The 20,173-nt window shown below is 45.5% G+C and overlaps 1 protein-coding gene across 5 annotated transcripts in view; it reads right to left on the reverse strand.

The window, feature by feature from the left end:
- Positions 1-18,372, reverse strand: part of MARCHF8 (membrane associated ring-CH-type finger 8) — a 95,558-nt gene extending 77,186 nt beyond the window's left edge. Inside the window, exon 1 of one of the 5 annotated variants that reach the window (XM_080597140.1) lies at positions 18,136-18,372. The gene's annotated coding sequence lies outside the window, so the exon portion shown is untranslated. Of the gene's footprint in view, positions 1-2,370; positions 12,705-18,135 lie in introns of those variants that run through there. The other 4 variants (XM_080597139.1, XM_080597144.1, XM_080597142.1 and 1 more) reach the window with 4 other exon arrangements.
- Between the last annotated feature and the right edge of the window lie 1,801 nt (positions 18,373-20,173).

Genomic DNA, 20,173 nt, shown 5'->3' on the forward strand with positions numbered 1-20,173 from the left:
TCGGCCATGAGGTGAGCCTAATGCTCTGCAAATTGTTGGCCTGCCACGGCCAGAAGTGCCATTGGAAGAACCAAGGCAGAGGAAGATGTTCTGCTGTCCCCCACCCACCAACAACTGCAGGTTTTCTGTCCATTACATGTTCCGAAATAAAGGCTCAACAGCTCCTTGCCAAAGATTCCCAGCTAGACTGGGGCAAGCGAACACAAATGCTGGTTTCCTGTTCGTGGTTTAGTATCTAGCAGAATCTAAAAATCTGCAGTATGAACTGCAGGTTTTATTAGGTCATTTAAACTTCAAAGCCCACCACGTTCCCTTGTTACACAGCCTATGTTGGAGAACTCCAACAGAAACTCTAGAGCTTTAGTGGCAGTGGCTGCAGATGTACACAGGCCGTACCAAAATGTGGATGTATGTAGGTGTGCGCACATGCTTTACATTGACCACAGGAGGAGAAAAAGAGCCTCACATTTCTGTTGTTTTACTATTTGAAGTATAATAGATGCTCAGCATTACAAAAAAAAAATACACCTACTTCCTGTGCATGAAAGATAAACCCTGTAATCTGCAGTATAAGCAAGATAATAGTTGCTAAAAGAGGGAACTAGAAGGAATTTCACCTGTGAGTTGTTCCTGACTGTCTGCTCCAAGGCTTCTGATGCTTTTCGTCAATTCCCTTAGCCCCTGTTGATGGTTGTGAGTTGTATCACACAGGTCAGTGGTCTGATAATCTTTGGGAGGATGGGCAAGTTAAAAATAAAGAAACAGATCACTGCTGTCCAGATAATCCAGACACTGCGCAGCACTGTGCAATGCCACGAATACCCTGCCTCAAAGCTGCTCAAGTCCGTAGAGTTCAAGGGATGCACCAGCTGCAGGGTGTAAAGTGCTGCCCTGAGGCTTGGTGGAACACTGATGTGAACTGTGATCTTCTAAAACTTCCCCTCTACACAGCATGAAAACCAACCAACTCAAACAGGAATGGAAACCCTCTGAAAAACACCCTCTGACTACTGCAAGACAGTATAACGCTTACTTTAAGTGAGACTGGAAATAATCTATTAATGCAGCTTTGGAATCTGTTTTTCTACTGAAGGTCTTGATGAAGTCCCATAAGCATAAAATTTTATTTTTTTCCCCCAGAAGTTAGCAGAAGCACTCATCCAGTGAATTTAGCAAATTCCTGTGTGCATCTTACTTTGCTTACCTACCTTGACATTTGAACTGGATATGGCTTATATCTACTTTCTGTACACTGTATATTCCATATTTACAAATACTTCCAATCCTATTAGCTTGTGTTGGCTCTAGTTTGAAGCTTTTATTTATTTTATTTTGAGCTTGTCAGGACTCCTCCCCTACTAATGTGGCTTACATAATTCTTTTCCAGAGATGACAGATGTGCATTTTCAAAAAGAGGATCCTGCATCTGCGTTTCATTTTGTTTTACTGTAGTTCAATCAGTATTTTGTTAACAGCATCATTTAAGAGATGTCATCATGGTTTATGCACTTCACATGCTTTTGTTAACTTGACAAACAAATCTAATGAAGAGAGCTTAAGCTGAGAGGGAAGAAAAACTGGCACTTCTTCCCTGCAGTACCTTTCACATTTTAGGGTTCATTCAATGCTGTACATGAAAAGAGCTGCCAGAGTCGGACCTTGCTCTATGCAGAGATAATTCTGAATTATTGCTATTTACAGCTATGCCTCTATACACATTATCTTGCATTGTTTACTAACTCAGCTGCAACTTCTCACTTTGTTATCTCAGTTCCTCCTTTCCTCCACCTGCAAGTGTACTAAAAATAATCAACTTCAAGACTTAAAAATATTTTTCTTTTAATATTTTTGAATTACATTATGTAGTTGAAATGAAAGTTAGAAAGGGGACAAGAGATCCTTCTGCACATTCTCCATGTTCCCTTTAAAAGCTTCCCAGGATACAGGAACATACAGCTGCAGACTACACACACCACATAGAAAAACAGAGGTATCTGCCAGCTCTGGCTGACTCCTCTCTAAATACAAAAATGATTGGTTTTACAAACATTTCTACATAATGGAACTAGACAAGCAAGCTGCTAAACTACAGGATCAGTAAATTATGGTCCCAGAGCTCTCAGAAATCCCCTCCCTTGACTTCAATGGAAGCCGAGCATGGTCTGCACCTCATAAACAGATTCCTTCAGCTGTCCCCTTCAAATCCAATCAGTTGCTACGTGCAATTACGAACTAGCTTGGCAGCACTGAGAAGAAAACGTCACTTCTCCCTGTTCCCGTAACAAAATAACATAGCCGTTATGTTCCCTTGAGGAAAAAAAAAAAGAACATAGAAATTACTATTTTCCGCTTATCCTAGTAGTGACTTACCTGCATCACAAGCATCATCACACCCTGCAGAACCATCCAAGCACCCGGTGCATGTACAGGGAGCAGCTCCTGCTACAGAGGCCCAACTTCACTGACTACATCCATGGTCTGCTAGGTAGAACATATTTTTAAGAATTCCCCTTGCATATGTGTTGATGAAACTGCCTGTAACATCACCAATAATCCCTGGGACAGTCTCTAACTATCACAAGCAAAAAGAAACAGAGGCAAAGCCTCAGTTTCATTCTCCACACTGGGAACCCCTAAGGATGGAGGGGGGAGAGGTCAAGAGCCAGAAGGATGCTGTTTTCTAAGCCAGCATGCAGAGGTCTCTAACTGCACCACTGAATTTCCACACCCATTTGCATTAGGGAGTACCACCCATTTTTGTGCCTAGACCATCACCATTTCACTTCATCCCTTCACATCAAACACCTTCCTGCTCCAACGTGCTTTCGAATAGAGCAAGTCAAGCACACGGATCGTGCAGAAACCTCTCTTCATGGCTTTGCTCCGAGCAGGATGTAATATCGCAGCATTTGTGGGGTGTGCCTTGTTACCACTCTTAGCCACGATCCCATCAACTCCCACAACAAGTAGAGGTCAGCTTTCTGAGAAATTAATGCCCTCCTCCAGGGAAGACATTCCTCACTCTGATCTGGCACTGAATGCACACTTGAGAGCAAGAATTCACCTGTTTTGATCACATGGCTCAAATTAATATTTCTTAAAGACAGGGATGACGACTTGCTTCTTTACCATATTCAGTCAGATAACAACATGCAACAGCACCACAACTGTTCCTACAGTTTTTAAGAAAAGCTTTTACATCTTCATTGTGTGTCCAAAATCACTGCACAACGTTAATCTACACCATCCCACACGGGTGGCTGCTTGCTCTTGCTGGTGATGGCCAATGCATCTTTTCCTTACTAACCCATAGGAATGGCTAGAGAGTGCAGTGGTGAGGTTTCATACCGTTTGAACTTCTTAAATGAAGTGGGGGAAAAAAAAAAGATTACTGCAAACATAGTTTGGGAATGGCAAAGAGCACCACAGTCAGTCCTCTGCAATCGTCCATCACCCTGCGATCAGCACAGAAGGGTCCACAGCACATCTGTTGGATACAACAAACGCATCCTTTCCCCTACTACTAGACAAAAGCCAAAGCCCACAGAACTGTGACATGCAGGCAAAGACCAAGTGATATCAAGTGCAGCGCAATAACGCAGGCCCCTAGAGTAACAGGCAATCTCTTAGGCAAAACATCCACATGATCTGCACGATTAGGCAAAGCATTCCCTATGATGATTGATGATTTTTGAAAGAAAATTTTGTTGAAGGTTGCAGTCAAATGGAAAGAGGGACACACTAACACATGTATGGACCAGTGAGAGAAGTCTGCATCAAAATATATTTGTAGGCAAGCTTCTAGTCTAGGATAGAAGTCCACGTGATATAAAGCAACCCCTATAATTTATGATCACCTCCCATTCTCTGCCGCAATCATTTTGAGGTTCATGAAACTTAATCAGTTCTGAAATCCAAAGAAAAATTGCTTTATATTTTTATCTTCAAAATTAATAAAGACTATTAAAAACAAATACATAAATTTACATCGAAGATAATGAAAGTCTGTTTTTCTCAAACAATGTAAATATTTACAGCACAAGATAGCGAAGAAACAAAACAATCTCATTATTGTTCAGTGAGCACATTGCTCACATTCTGTATTATGCATGGATAACAATGATGCATTTTTAGGGTAATCCTGTACTACATCACTTATTTTCCAGTACATCAGAAGACAACGTTTGTGAAAGCTATTTAAGAACAACAGGCGCCTAAGCAACGTTTTTCACCATTGTTTAATTGCTACCAGGCAAACTGTTCATCCTAAGCCAGAGTAAAAAGAATATAGTATTGACTAAACGATTCTGCATTTTGGAGAAGTATGAAATCGTTGTTTCTTTATTGCTGGGTGAATAAGAAGCTTCCAAACTGGTGCATATCAGAATGCATTTCTTTTGAATGATTCATGAGTTAAATCTCAGATCACTATTTATAGGCTTAAGTTACAACATATCTTTTCTCTGGAAATCTTTAAAACAAACAAGCAAACAAATCTAGATTTCTGCATCATTATGCCTAACCATTAGGCTCTTTCTAAGGAAATAGCTATAAAAGATCCTTAGAACCTGCACTGTGCAGGAATTGGAGAGCCCCAAACCAGTTTCTTCAAAAGCTCAAGCATGAAACAAGACTGTCAATGTGCCTAGCATTTTGTACCTGATTATTCCACAAACTTGCATGACATAGCATCATTTTCAACCATATTTCCCCATGCTTTAGAATAAAATGACCTTCTGATACAAAATTAGCTACATGAAGTCATTTGCTATGCCCTGAAGTTAAGAGTGTTAAATTTTAAATACATTTTAAATCTAAGGGAATGCTACAAGTCACTACTTTTTATTACAGATATATTCAGGGATAGCACGTCTACTTTATGACTGGATAATGATACTTCCAACTTCCCTACCTCCTGGCTGCTTCATCCACACAAAAAACTTATAGGACTGGCACTGCTCCTTACTGTGGCAATACACAGTATCTGGCACAACCAAATCCCAGACGCTGTGTAAGACCCGCAATAACAGCAGGACGTGTGTTAACCACTCCTGCAAGGTTCACACCTGCACAGTCACAATTGCGATTCTTGATTTGACACAGTTGCTATCGAGGCAAATATGGTATTTCTCATCAATTTCAACATGGAAATTGCGCTATGAAGAGTTTAAGAACCTCTGTGTAACAGCATTATAATTAAATAGCATAAAGCCTACAGACAGGGTCCAGGTCTGAACAGAATTAATTCCCCTCCAGTGCCAGAACAAGACAGTCTCTCCCAGCTGCAAGCTCGTCACAGTGCACCCAGCGAGATTAAAACCCTGCACCTTCTCTTCTTATCTCAAGCATCCATACTGTAGCTTAAAGCCCAGGCAAGTGATTTCAGAGGGCTGACAGGCAGCCGGGCTCCCCGCATCCCAGCTCCCCACGCGACACATTGCTGACACCAACGCGCACTGGCAGCAGAGAAGTGTCAGCAAAAACAATTTCCTTTCACTAGCGAGCTGGTTCATGCAAGTGTGCTGGAAGGCGTATGTCAGGTCTGCGTGTCCTCCCCCCTCAACCGTGCTCTGTGCCACCAGAAAAGAAGGAACTGGCGTTACTGAGCCCCCCAGACAAGGCACTCCTCACCACGGTCTATAAAAGGCCATTCATCCCCACTGTACCTAAAATAGCCGCTAGATGCGGTCACGAGATGAATACACGACTGTGGATTCCTTTCTTACATTTACAAGAAACCTAGTGTCCACTGCTTACTTCCTCACCCTCTGTCCTTGTTCTTTGTTCTGCAACCGAGCGTTCACCCTTTCTGTCCCATCCCGAATTTGTCCCTTCACTTCTACAAATATTTAGATGCTTGGAGAAATGGTTTACAAGAAGTTTAGAGAAACACTACAAAACTCCATCAATCCATTCCTATGCACATACAAGCTCTATATAAAATCTTATGAAAAAAATCTATTGCAGCTATCTACCAGGACTAAAACAGGATTTCTAAGCCCATCTGTCTACCACGGGCAGATGCAGAAGGCTGCTAAGACAGCAAGCGTGCAGGTGAACGGAAACTGTGCCTGTTCATGACAAACCACGAGAATTGCACAGGTCTGTTTCTTGCTGCTTGGGAAGAGGCTGACTCACAGTGCCAAAATGACTTCTGTTTTTTCACCCAGGAGATGCTCCAACCAATCTTCAGGTATCTTGTAAAGGTAGGGAGAAACCCAGGCCATTAGAGAGCAACGAATTGTCAGACAAAACATGTTTTAGATGAAGCTGGTAGTAGCCAGGGCAATGCAGTGGAATGGATTCTGGGATGCAGTTGCATATCCACAGGGCAAGCAAAGGAAGTCAGTATGGGAAGCTGTCCGTACAGGGAAAGGCTTAAAATAAAATTCAGGATCATGACCACAGCACTGATACCAACTGGTCACACTTTGCAACTCTATCACATTTATAAGTGGTTTTTCTGTCTTCTTGCCTAATAGATGTGCTTTCCTTTAAATTAGTTTAGACAGGAGCCATCGAGATAAGACAAGTGTGCTGAATAGAGCCCATGTAATTCTGGTGCACGTGCGCACTATTATAAAACCTGAAACATTTATGAGGACAAAAATTGGAAGGAACAGCAGTTTCCATCAGGCATCTACCGAAATTGAAGGCAAGAAGAAAAAGGTCTTTTTTTTTTTTTTTAACTGAAATTTCATCAGTCCTGGAAGAAAACATCCTGTTGGAAAGAGGGGAGCATTGAACCTGTTGAGGTTGCATCAGAATTTTACATCAGCTGCATCCAAAGCTGCAGTTAAGAAGAAAAAGAGCCCATCCTGCTTTCCTTCATATTTTCCAGGACCTACACCTGGTGCTCATGTGGTTTCCTTCTCTAAGTAGTCAGAATTAAAACAGTATCCAGGCATATCCGCTCTTCCAAAAATTAGATAAAAAATTACTACCAACAAATAACATGAATGTCTGCCAAACTGGCCTAATAGAGCAATAAGGACATATTTCTTTATTAAGCAGCTTTAAATGACAAATGTAAGATTCTTTTTTCTTTTGTAATTGAAAAAAAAAGAAAACTACTCTCTATTCCAAGTGCAACAGATGATGTCAGAGAACCCAGACAAAATCCCCTCAGTTTTCTGCTTGCTCAGGCCAGCTGGCCTGTTCCACCCCAGAGACAGCCCCAGCTTCATTACAGGCTCACATCGGCACCAAGGCAGCCATAAAGCACTTCATGCTGAAGGGTACGGATTCTGTTAGTTCTGAAGTGGCAGGAGCCCGCAAGTGACCAAAACACCTCCGATTTCTCCTCGGAGAACCCAATCGTCTTCCTTCAGCGCCCGGGTGCAGGAGGAAGCACCTCGGGCATTGAGGCCTCAGTGTCACAAGGCACCCAGTGCCTCGCACACTTCTGCATTAGCTGTGCTCTCTGAACAAGGCACTAAACCTTGGTCCCACGGGAAGTCACACTTCTGTTTCACAGGGCCACAAGCTATTTGCTGAAGAGTATCAGCTGGCAATGGCAAAAGCTCCTCTTTTGCAAGCTCCCTTTACCATCCTCTGTCGAAGAAGTAATTTGGTGCAATCCCACATTCCCTGCATTTTCTGCAAAGTTAACAGAAGTTTCACAATTTGGTGAGGTCAGCTCAACTCTCACTGCACCCTTATAGAGGACAGGGACTATCTAACTTACAAACTAAACAAAAAAGAGGCTAGCAAGTATTCAAAGCCCAATCTTATGAGATGTTAAATAACCCAGTGGAAAAGGCTCCTTTTTCCCTTGTTGCCAAAACATGCTGGTTCTGCAGCAAAACCAGGCAGCTTGCTTGTTAACGCTAAACCAACGTTATGTAACAGTTTGAAGCGGGAAACAAAAAGGATACCATGGACACACAACGTGGAAAGGTTCGTTTGCGTGCTCAGTGTTTTGGGGGAAACAAAGAATTTTCTCCAGAACAGCACACCAAGGAGGGCATCTCCTCTGCCTGAAAAAAGGCACTGCTGACAAAACAGTACCCTACAGCACATAGCTGGGGACAAGATTCAGCAGGAGCTCAGTGCAAAGTCAGCACCATCACCCTTAGCTGGTGTCCCCTCAAAATTCCCTCTCCGTGCACTGATTCTGCCCTGACTTTCTTCCTGACTGACAAATGCGAGATTTCACTTCAGTCTCCGATCTTGTTCCATCTGCAGGCTGTAAATTAGAATACCTCTTCAATTAGAGATCAATGATGGGATTAGAAGGTGGATTATTTTTAGCAGCCCTCTGATTGAGCCAGTATCACAGTCAGTTATGAGTCACTGCCCTTCCTAGAACTACGTTTTACGCCCCAACTTCCAATGCAACATTTAGTAGCTCTTCAAAAGCCATCATCTATCAGTCGTCTTTGCTGGGAACAGAGAAAAGAGAAAGCAGCTATCGTTCAGCCCAGAAGAGACTTCTTAAAATCCTCAGGATTCTCGTTCAAAACCTAGAAAGAAGCGCAAGGGGAGATAAAGAGCTCTGCAAAGGCACAGCCGTCTTCACAGCTGTGCTGAAGACGGTTACAAGCTCGAGTAACCTATCCCTGACAGCTGTCGTGCTGGAGTGGCATCTTCTACACAAGGGGTCTTATGAGGCCCAGTGACAGCACGCTGCACTGTGTTCTTGTTCGCTGGGTTAAAGCATGACTTGGTTTGCCAGTGATTTTCTCTCCCCACACCGCCACCTTTTTTTTGGCGCATTCCACCAGAGGAAAGGCTCAGCACAGAAACTTGCCAGCTCTCCCTTGACTCACGGGGGTTGCTGGAGAGGGAGGACAAACAGCACCCAGGAAAAGCAGGCCTGTGCTCTAGCACGTCCATGCCACTGGCCTTGGCAGGACGTGCTACGCACGGCCATGCTGCCTTCCACCCCATCCTCTGCTGGCAAGAGCTGCTTCCAGACTTGAAACCCAACAGTTTCTTCATCTCACTAAATTCCCTATTCTGGCTCAGATGTCTCTCATATGCATTAGTTAGATTACATCAGTCACAAAGAGCTGTAAATGAGGCTCACACGACACGGCTCAAAGGAGGCCAGTCAGAGTCCGGATGATCAACCTGCAGTTTCTCCTTCCCTTACTCACACAAGAAATAATGCCAGTTACAACTGTGTGACAACGGATGAGTATATGTTTTCTGGGGTCTCATGGAAAGCACAGCAATACTGAAGTATGAGGGTACAACCCCTAAGCACACCTTCCCCAAGCTAGGCATGCACCCTGGAGCAGAGCCATCCCTGCAGCTTCCTCCCACAACCCCTGCACAGGCTCAGCCAGTTAAGACAGGCTCAGCCAAACCCATGCAGGATTTGCAGAGCTGAGAGCCTAAATGCAGCAGCTAGGGAGGACCTGAAAAGAGAGCTGACAGCAGCCAGCCAGCAGCCTAACCAGCAGGATGCCCTGATGGCAGCACGGGCTCATTGCCAAGTCTGAGCACAGCACCTGTAATACTGCACAGGTATACTTCCCAGGGGGCATTCAGAGATGGAGCACATGTCCCAGCTGACAAGCAGAGCTCAAGTACACAGAGTAAGCAAGCAACCATAACAAATGTCTAATGCACACACAATGGAAGATCACAGCCAAGAGTCAAATGCATGATGTATTTAATTCCCTTTCTATGTAAGGAACTGATCCTGACTCAGCTTCCTTGCACTCAGGATCTCTGTCAGCTGAACCACACAATGCTGCGCTTGCTTCTTGCCAAGGTATCATTGAATGAAGGAAAATGAGTGAGAAAACTGATATCAACACCAGCAGTGAATAAAAGCCTGGGCTTGGTGCAGATACAAGTGTCTCAGGGCTCCCCACATACCAGATGTTTACCAGGGGAGACTCAGATCCTGGGAAGAATAAAACCACCAAGAGACTGCAAAGCATACATCAGATTAACCAACTGCATGCGGCATGTAGGTAAGTAGAGGAGATGCTTCCACTATTCACTACAAGCATCTGCAGTGAGGAGAAACAAAATGCAAGAAGCACTTAGACAATGCTGGTACAAGCCACAGGGCTCTGGCGGGGCTGTCTCCTGCTGCTTTGAACACAGAGCCTTGAAGCTGAAGTTCTCATCTTTCACTTGCACAATGTCCAGCTAGAAACAAAGCCATGCACTTCATTTTTAAAAAAAAAAAAAGTAATTAGATTAGGAAAGCTCAAAGAGGAATAATTTTGAAACCCTAGATATTTAGAAAATACAACAGGACCTTGCAAACCTCACCTTCTCAGCAATTCACCTGGAAAACACCACACTGCAGTTTTCCTACACTCCCAGGAAGGTATATAAAAAGAACCTCATCTCTAAAATGCCTTGGAGCTGCAGAGCTCTTCAGGTGTACCCGAGCATGGCTCTTTCTCACCCACCTGCCAAAACATGTAGCAGCTTGTATAGAACAACACAGAGATCTTTCAAGCCTTGCCATTTTACAACGAAAACAACTCAGTGAATATTTTCCACAACATTTGAAAGATTTAACTCCAGGGGTCTCACTCGGAGGTTATCATCTCCTTTCAGGTCTGACCCCAGGGCAAAGGGTACAAAATAGCTGAACGCTACTGTCACAGGAATCACAGAAACAAAGTACACTTCTCATGCAAAGTAACTGCTAAACAGCAATTATAGAGTTTTCATACCCAAAAGCAGAGATATTTCAACAATACAGTGTTAACACACTGCATAAGAACACAAACACTTTTAGAAGGCTGAAATCTTATCTCATTTTTACTGGCTTCTGCTTTGTCATGCCAAGTGCTAAGTTAAAATCCCCTTCTATCTTTTAATCAAACATGCTACTTTTTTTTGTTAACTCCCAAGATCAAGCCAGTCTGACAAGACTCCTGTAATTTTACAACTAAATCTCTCCTCCCTCCACCCCCTTATGTCATCAAACATTAATTTTGTGAAGAGTCTGATGCACAGTGCCAATTCTAATTTAGTAACAATTCTTAACCTTTTCCCTCCCTTACACTCTCAAAACACCTTGCAAAGCAAGAAGGGCATCCAATGGACAAAAGGATCAGCACAGCGAGAGCATACATTTTGCTATCTTGTGGTTGCAGTGTTCCTAAGTGTCATCCACCCATGTGAAATATCTGGTGTCTAAAAAAGTGCTATCTATCTCCATGAGCTTCAGCGCAGGGTGAGGCTACAGCTCTGGGTCATGACATTGCAGTTTACATTCCCTTCCTCCTGTTACATCTACAGTTTCAGCAAATATCTGACATTTGGCTGACAGGTTCAGAAGTTACTTGCAGTGCAATTGCATAAGCACACTTCCCATTGGAAAGCAGACTAAAAAACAATCCAAGAACATTAAAAAACACACGGGACAGATGACAAATGAGCTGCAGAAAGTGAACATATGCATAGGTGAGGTAGCTTACACCAGAAAAATACAGGGCAGAAGCAGAACAAGACTCAGATTTCCTGTCTTTCACAACAAACCTTTAGCTGCAAATGAACTTCCTCTTTTTTATAGAGCTAAGCAGACTTTTTTTTTCTATGCAACAAGACAGTATTTATTTATTTACACATTTATGCTGTGTGGAATAAGAAAACTCTCTCACCTAGAGATCATTTTCAACGTCAAAGAGCTGCAGCTCCCCTGGAAGCTTTCAGTCTCCTTGGTTTTTATCTATTATGTGTACATATTTATGAATATACACATATACACTTTACAGAAGCAGCTGCAATGTAAATGACTTGTTATGGACTGAGCTAGAGAAAAAACACTGATGATTACTGTCCTTCATTGTTCTGGCACCTCCAGTTCAGATCTGGCAGGCAGACTGTATATGAAAATGACCCTGAAAGCTACGATGATGATAATCACATTTAAAAGGACAACCTTTTGGATGCAAAACTAAAAGGGAAATTCTCTTCATTTACCAGAAAGGAAGGAAAAACTGAATTCTACTGATAACCCCCCAGACTGTTCCCATGTGTATTTTGCACTCTGTTGTCACCTACGGTAAACTATTACCTAGTGCTCTTCACATTGCTCTGATATGTCAGACTTTACCGGGCTCATTAAGAACAGCAAAGCCACTGCGAACTTTCACTTTCTCTCTGTTGTAGCAGAGTTTGTCCGGCCGTTCAGCACAAGTCCCTTAAGAACAGCCTGCTGAAGGCAGCCACGGAAAACAGGTGAGGAGGAGACAAAACCACAAACAGGGCAAGATGAGGCATCTGCAGGAATTTTATGCTGTAACACGGCCCATGGTATGAAAGCATGGCAGAGCCTGCATCGCATGACTCTGAGTTTCAAACCATCCATCTTCCCACACACAAATATAGTCTACACAGAAGTATGCCACATTTTTCCATTAGCCTTCCTGTTCTGACTGATGCGTTCATAGTTACAATAGATTATAACAAGGATTGGCCTAGTAGCAAATCACCCTCAACAGCACACTGCACTTTTACAACTAGAAATAGAGGGATCAGAGAGATTAATCCTCTGTCCTGGCTGACATGAGGAGCAGGGACAGGGAAAGCAAACAGAAATAGTCAAAGAAGGTTCTTCGCCTTGCTACAGCCCCCCCCAGTTGGTTCTGAAGGAGGCTCTGTCAGCATGACATGCTTTAAGAGGCCATTAAGAATTAAAATAAATAAAGGAATCCCTGCAGTAATCGGGAGAGGAGGCACTCCCATTAATAACCTGCATAACATCTCCTTCCTCCTCACAGGAAGGTAGAGGCCCATGCGTGCTGCCACGTGAAGCACTTACCGTACGTAGTAAGATTTGCCTGAACACTTCCTCAGTGTTTAATTGGTGCTGCAAGGTGGATCATACACAAGGAGGCTGCTGCTTCCTCTTCAGCTGACATTACTCAAATGACCCTCTACAGGCAAAAATCACCTATCGAAAAATTCACCTGTGAAGAAGGAACAGCCTTCGGTACTAGGCATCATGGCAATGCCTGGACCCCCCACGGTTGCACCCCCAAAAATTCTTGGATAACAAGAGACTAGAAGTTATAAACAAACTGCTGATAAGAACAGAAGCACATTTCCCATCCTCAAGCTACACCCATGGCACAGAGTTATTAGCAGTAAGTCAGAGTGACAGATTATTCTGGTCATCGGAACCAGCTGATCAGACCCAAGGGAAGCCTGATAGTTTATTAAGAAATGCCTTCCCCTCCCACCCCACCCCCTCCAGATATTCTTCCTTGCAGGAGCAGCACACACGATAGAGAGGAACCAAAAGGCTTTTTAAAAATAAAGTATGTTTGAGAGGAAGGGGTTGGTTTGCTTTTCTAAAAAGTAGCAACCGCGTGTGTGAGCTTCTATCCATATATAGGTATTTTTGGCCTGGCACCCTAGTTCCTTCTTTTGTTCTCCTCTGTTCGATTCAGCTGCCCCTCCTGGTTCAGAGGGTCAGTTTCTCATTGCACGTCCAGAATATGACAGAAGTCAAGATACCTGCTCAGGTAGGGAAGAACAGATGGGAATATTTTTGTTCTTTGTAATGAATCTCTTACCCTTCATGGTGTGTAAAAGCAGGATCTTGTTGAAGCTGGGGCCAAAGTAGGGGCCAAAGTCGCCCTTGAATACACTGAAATATATTCTGTACTCCTTAAGGACAGAAACTTTTAGGGGCAGGTATCAACGTATGCCTAACTAAAGCATAGGATTTACCCACCCTTACATATATGATATTCGTGTTCTGTATTGATTCTGGCCACTTGCTCTGCAAGGTTTAAAACTGGGACCCTTACATGAGCCTCAAGGAGCAAAGTGCTCACCTACTAGTTGACTAAGCACCTCATTTCATCCAACACTGGAAAATCTCAACCACAGTTTCCAGGATCTGTTAATATTTTGTAACTTATGAGAGAGATACCTGGCGTCAAAAATCCCAGCACTGTTTTCAGTTGAGTTCAATCAACCATGACTTTCTGTCAGGTCTCCGGTTAAACGCGAGACGTGCTGCCAAGATCCCCTACTCGCCTGGAGGTCTCCCAGGTGAACTCCAGACAGGCACCTACTTTAAATGACATAGAAACTGAACAGTCATTTACATGCACCTTTTATTTACGCCAGCCCAAACCTGATAACCAGCTGGGCACAGAATAAAGGCCGGTTTTCCCCCTGGTCCCTGGGGAAAGAAATTGCAAGCACTAGAAACCGTTGATGGTTGAGATAGATCTCTGCTGCTGTTTGTGAGCTGTCTGGTGATGAGTTACATTTAAGAATAACACAGTTTTTAAAGCGTACTGTTAATTGCATTGAACAAGTGGAAAAAAAAAAAAAACAGTGCTTACAAAGACTGCGCAAAGGCATCTTGTCCATTTACCTAACCCAGAATCAATAAACACAATGTAATCTGTTAAATGCTTGTTTAGTGCTTCGCAGCGATGTGGTTAGATTCCTTGATAAAAGACCCACAAAAACACAGTGGTAAGCAGTGAAAGAGAATCTGCTTTGGAAATTACAAGTTCTTTAGCCAGCTGGTGTTTTCAGGAAAGGCCACACAACAGAAATAGTAAAACTGGCCCCAGCTTTGCGAAGACGGTTTCAAGGACCTGGAGCTGTGGAACTTCACTACTAACAAAACCCATCCAGCAAGCTGAATGCAGCTCTGCAATGCCAAAATAAGCTGCCACCAGATCTTTACAGCCAATGCACAAGTTAGCGAAACAGAAGTCACAGCAAACGCTGCACAAGTTCCATGAATACTGCTATTTCCGTATCTCGCTGTAAGAATTCATACAGTGAATTAGACGTGTGGTTTATGTGGTTCCCTGGTGCTGTTCCTGCAGCAGCCAGCCTAGATCCTTCAGAGAAGGAAGCACTGGAGTAGGCAGTAACAACATCGCTTGATCTCTAGGAAAACTGCCCCTTTAATCTGTCCTAGATTTGAAGTTTTCCCAGACTTTTAATTTTCTGTTCTTTAGAGCCTTCTACAGCTTTGCTATTCACTATTTGTATGCATAAATAAGATGTATTAAATTAATTCAGCATATTCTAAAGCGAATAAAATGCCATTTCCATAGAAGTGACAGTCTTTGACCTCTCAAGCTCAATGCACATTGTTTCTAAAAATTTTGCATGACCAAGTCTTACTCAGAAAAACCTTATGTTGCTCAGCCCATGCTACCCAAAGTGACAAACGAGCCTCCCATTGGTTTTAGAAACAGGGGAGGAAGCAGTGGATGCAAAACCTAGACAAGAGCAACTGCTTAGAATTACAAGTGTTCTTATTCTCCAGTATGCAAACCCATGAGAGCACCCAGGAAAGGCAGCACTCCATGAACAACAAACATCTTTGGGTCCTATGAACCAATCAAATCAAATGCAAGACCAGAGATGACCTATTTTCCTAAGCAGTGTTTCAAAAGAGGATGAGCAGTTCAAGGGTCTCAGAGGCCAGAACAACCATAATTAAGAAAACAGGACAGCATTCCCACAAGGGGATTTGACTGGATTGCTGAATGTCTTAAATTCTGCTTTGCTGCTTATGCAAGTTCTGGATATCCAAACCTTTATACATAAACAGATAATGCAATTAAAGTTTTGGGGTAGATTTCCAGGGACATGGATGACATTAACTTGCCTTGACATCTAATGGAAGTCAGGCACTTGAACTATTTCCTATGCATTTCTTCAGAACACACTGTATAAACATACTGTTCATTTGAGAACGTAAAGTAAAATTCAGACAAAAAAAAAGGCAGAAAAGACTTTTTCCAAAAAGTGCCATGATGAAAATACAACTTGAAACAATAGCTCTCTGGTTACAAATAAAAAGTGAAAGTTCTGCCTCTACTCCACCTCTTTCTACAGCAAACAGAGTGGAAGCACCTCCCCATCTTTCCAACCGCATCCAAAGCACTGCAGAGCTTTGAGCTCTTACACAATACTCATTAGACACTTCCAAGGCTCAAGAGTTCCTTATGTCTAACTGGGGACAAGGAGGGTACAGACACAATAGCAAAAGAAAATATAAAGCAAAATTTTAAAAGAATAAAGAAGAGGACACTTAATTCCTGTTTGCATTCTTCCTGGCAAATGACCCTTCTCGCTCTAGTCTTCAGTAACTATTTATGAGGTTGGCTATCACTCTGTCACCTTAGGGCTGACTACTTCTGACAGGCATGACAGGAAAGACCCAGAGCAGGAAACTCTTTTTTCTCAGGATGCGGAATCAATTTAGGACTTGTTACAAGAACCTACCGCTCCTTCCTCGAGCGGTATTGCTACTAAGAGCCGCAATGATCTGCTTCCTTCACCAATAAAAGTGCTTGGAAGAGCAATAAGGAAACCAGGCTGGCAGAGGCTGCAGACTTTGGCATGTGTTGACAGCTCCAGCAGCTGGGAAGATTGAGTCCTTTCACCCTTGAACATGGGAGGGTTGTTTGTCCAAAGGGTTAGGGCTATAAGAGCAGAAAAACTTTCTGAAAATATAGGGAGTTCAGCCAGCCTGCTGAATTAATACATACTTGTGACACTTAAGACTAGGCAAAACCAGCCAGAGAACAGGTGGATTTCCTGGTGCTAGAATAATAACTGCTTCATTTGGACACCTCCGCCAGCTCTGACTACATATCCGTACACTGAGTTATGAAAAAGGTTATAGCGCTTTTCTTCCAACCTGACACCCCAAGACAGAAAACTGCTTCTTTTCAACTAGTTTACCTCTGTAAGCAAGACTACTGACTAGTGCTAGCAGAAAGCCAAATCAAAGAAAAATCCACAAACACCACCACAACACCAAATAGTCAGCGAATTCTGGATTTGTCAGGTTCACAGCCGACAGTAACCAAAGTTACACGAAGCCCCCAGCGAAGAGACAGTTGCTGGGCCTCCAGCAGCAGTGTCAGCAGCTGCAGCAGCGCTAAATGCTGGGGAAGGTCTCGCTCTCGCAGTGCAGCTACAGGGTTGCTCCAGGGAGTCTGGCACCAACAGCGTGGGTCACAGCCGAGCAGCCTGCAGCACCCCTCAGCAGGTATTGTTATCCTGGGCACATTTTGTTATCCTGGGCACATCTCTGAGCCAGGACCCTTGATGCTTCCAGCAATCCCGGTCCAGAGACGAACTTAGCTGAACTCTATGTCAGCAGAAATTCATCGGCATTGACAGGTTTCAAAAAAAAACCAAAACAAACATCTTGGGCTTGATAAACAAGCATTTTCCAAAGAAAACTTCTTTCCTCTGAAAATTTTCTGGCTATTTTAGGACTGTTACTGGTTCAAGCCCAGCCTGACCTGACACTGCTCCAGAACTGAAGTCAGCAGCAAAAGCTCTTAAAGAGTGCTGCTGCTTCGAGTGAAGTGCTCCTGTCAGACCAGGGCTCCTCTGCCAGCCCCACCTTCCTTCCTTCCTTCCACGACCTCTTTGCACACCCACCGGGCCCGACCCTGAGCGTCCCCGGCCGTTTACGCCGCCGGTAGCTCCGCAGGTTTGCTTTGCTCAGGACCACGCGCAGACTGTGCCAGTTGCAGAGCCAGAGGCGTGCTGTCTCACACTGCTGCGTGGAAGACGGGCATCTTACACGTCTGGCTTTGCTCGCGCTTCCAGCACGCTGGAGTTAGCGTTACGCTTGGGAGACAACCGGAGGATGACACCCACCAGCCAGCTCCTGCAGCCGCCAGAGAACCCCATTTCTCTGCCTGCCGGCTCGTCACGGTCACGCCGCGACCAGCGCACCTCGCACAAAGTTTTCTCCCCGACCGCCTCCGTTCCCCACCGCCAGCCGGACGGGAACCGGGGTCCTCCTCGGAACCGAGCACGCAGCCCAAAGCCAGCGCCTCTCCCCCTCGGCTGCCGGGCTCCCCGCTCCCCCTGAGCAGCGCTAACACCCCCGGCGCCCTCCCTCGCCGCAGGACGAGGTCAGGCTGCGCAAACAAAGCCGGCGGCAGCGGGCAAAGCCTCTTAGCGCTGCACCTGGCGCCCGCACCCCCGGGCTCGGCGCAGCCCCCGGCCCGGCCGCCTGTTGCTCGCCGCCTCCCCGGGGCCCCGCGGGGCCGGCCGGGACGAGCGGCGGCCGGGGGGCAGCCCCACAGCGCCCGGCCCGGCCTCCCCGAGCCCTAAGGGGGCGGCGGGGCTCGCTGGGCCCCCGCGGAGAAAGCGGCGGCGGCGGCTCCCCGCGGCCGGGGCGGCGGCCGAGCCTACCTCGGTGCCCCGCGCAGGGCCCGGCCCGGCGGCTCCTCCTCCGGCTGCGGCTGCTGCCCGTGCCCGCGCCCATGCCCCTGGGAGGCTTCCGAGCCGCGGTCGTTGCCGACGGGCCGGGGGGGCTGCGAGGCTCCGGCTGGGCTGGGCTGGGGCAGCCCCAGCTCCCTCGCCCGGCTGCTGTTTACGGCGGGCGGCCGGGCTGCCTGTCAGCGCGCCGCCCCGCCCCGCCCCGGCCCGCCCCCGCCGCCATGGCCCGGGGGAGGACGGGGAAGCGAGGCCGGGCAGGGGCGGCGGGGAGCCCTCCCGGGGGAGGCAGGGACCGGGAGGAGCTCTCTGTATTCGGCTTCCCTCTGCCCCCTCGCCCCGGCCCGCAGAAAGCTTCACCGCCGGGCGCGGAGCGGAGCAGGAGCGGCGGGGAGGCCGGGGGCAGGCGGGGGAAGCCTCACCTGGAGCCGCGGGGCGGGCGCGGGGGGCCTCGCCTGCCCCGGCCACCAGCGGAGGTGCTGAGGGCGTTGCCTCAGGGCAGCGCGGCTCGGCCGGGGCTCCGGCAGGGCTCCAAGGCGTTACGCCACCTTCACGAGCCGCCGTATAACTTTATTTTTTATTTTGCGTGTGCTATAAGCCTGACGACGGCTTATAGCCACCTTGACGGTGTTGCTAGTTATTAACAGGGACTTCCTAATTTATCTTGTAAATTTATCGTTTAGAAGATTATGTGAATGAAAAGGTTCAAGTACTAATGAAACTTGCCCCAGAGCTCTGTCTGGGTGCCAGACGCTGTAGCTATTTTATGCTTCCATGCTGCAAGTTTAGTCGTTTCCTCCCAAAGAAGAAACTGGGTATAAACATCTGCTTGTTATATGCAGGAGCAGGTGAACTGTATATGCTACAGAGGTGAGCTATGCAGAGAAAAAAAATGAGAGTTTTATGAGAAAATGCCAAGGGAGAGACTTCCTCTGTCCAGGCATAGCACGTATCACACTCGGGAATAAGTGAAAAAGAACAGGAATATGGGCAGCGCTGCTAAACTGTTCCCGTCAGTGCAGCCCAGACAGGAAAGCAGGCGGTAAGAGACAAACCAGACAGAAAACAAGGAGAGCTCCCGACTTGACATGCAAGTTCATTCACTGAATCTGGTCAAAGTTTTTCATCTCCCGAGTCTGCACTTTTTCACGTCAATAATTTACAGGGCTCCTGGGAGATTACATTTACCCTTAAGAGTACAGTGAGAAAGAATAAGTTGAGTAAGGCAACCCCGTTTCATGCAGAGCACAACCACCCCCTACATAAAAATCTGCCACGATAGGTTTTTCAGAGACCAATGATGCCAGGCTGAAATTCTGTCATTACGCTTCAGAGCTAGGCCCCAGCACACCCATGTAGTGAAGGAGTGAGAAGCACCACCTACAAGTACACAGGGCATCTTCCTGGGAGAAGGAGAGCGTGTCTACAGCTCCCATTTAGTCCTACATTGACTGAAATCAAAAAAACAGACTTAGTTTATATCCCTTTAGGAGACAGGGGGTAATGATGTCTGTGTGATGATAACCGTGTCCTGTTAGTAGTCAGTGTAGTATGACACCGGCTTGTAAAGAGAACCAGTTTCTGTTCTCAGATGTGCTGCTGGCTTACCTTGAGGCCACAGGGAAATCTCAAAGGAGACTGTTTTCTTCCTTCATACTTTCAGTCCTTTTGTTTTTTAATTACTTTTCAGGGTAGGATTGTATCTCACTATGGGTTCAGCACAGCTCACCACCCAGTACTCAGTGTGCCAGACTAGGAAGGGTGAGTGTTGACACAGCTAAATAGAAATTACACAGAAACCCAGTGCATAGAGGGCAGATTTTCCAGACAAACTGGATAAAGAAAAACAAAAGTTAAGGCCTGAATTGAAAGAAGCCACCATAAACCACCAGTACAACACCCTTAATTCCAAAGAAGAGCAAGGTGCCTAAATTCCTTTGCAGATCTAAGCCTTCCCAGTGTTTTGCAACTATCACACCATAGTCTTTTTGTTTCCCCAGAATGCTTGTCTAGT

The sequence above is a fragment of the Anser brachyrhynchus genome (assembly GCF_964034855.1).
Source record: "Anser brachyrhynchus genome assembly, chromosome: 6".
NCBI classification, from domain to species: Eukaryota; Metazoa; Chordata; class Aves; order Anseriformes; family Anatidae; genus Anser; species Anser brachyrhynchus.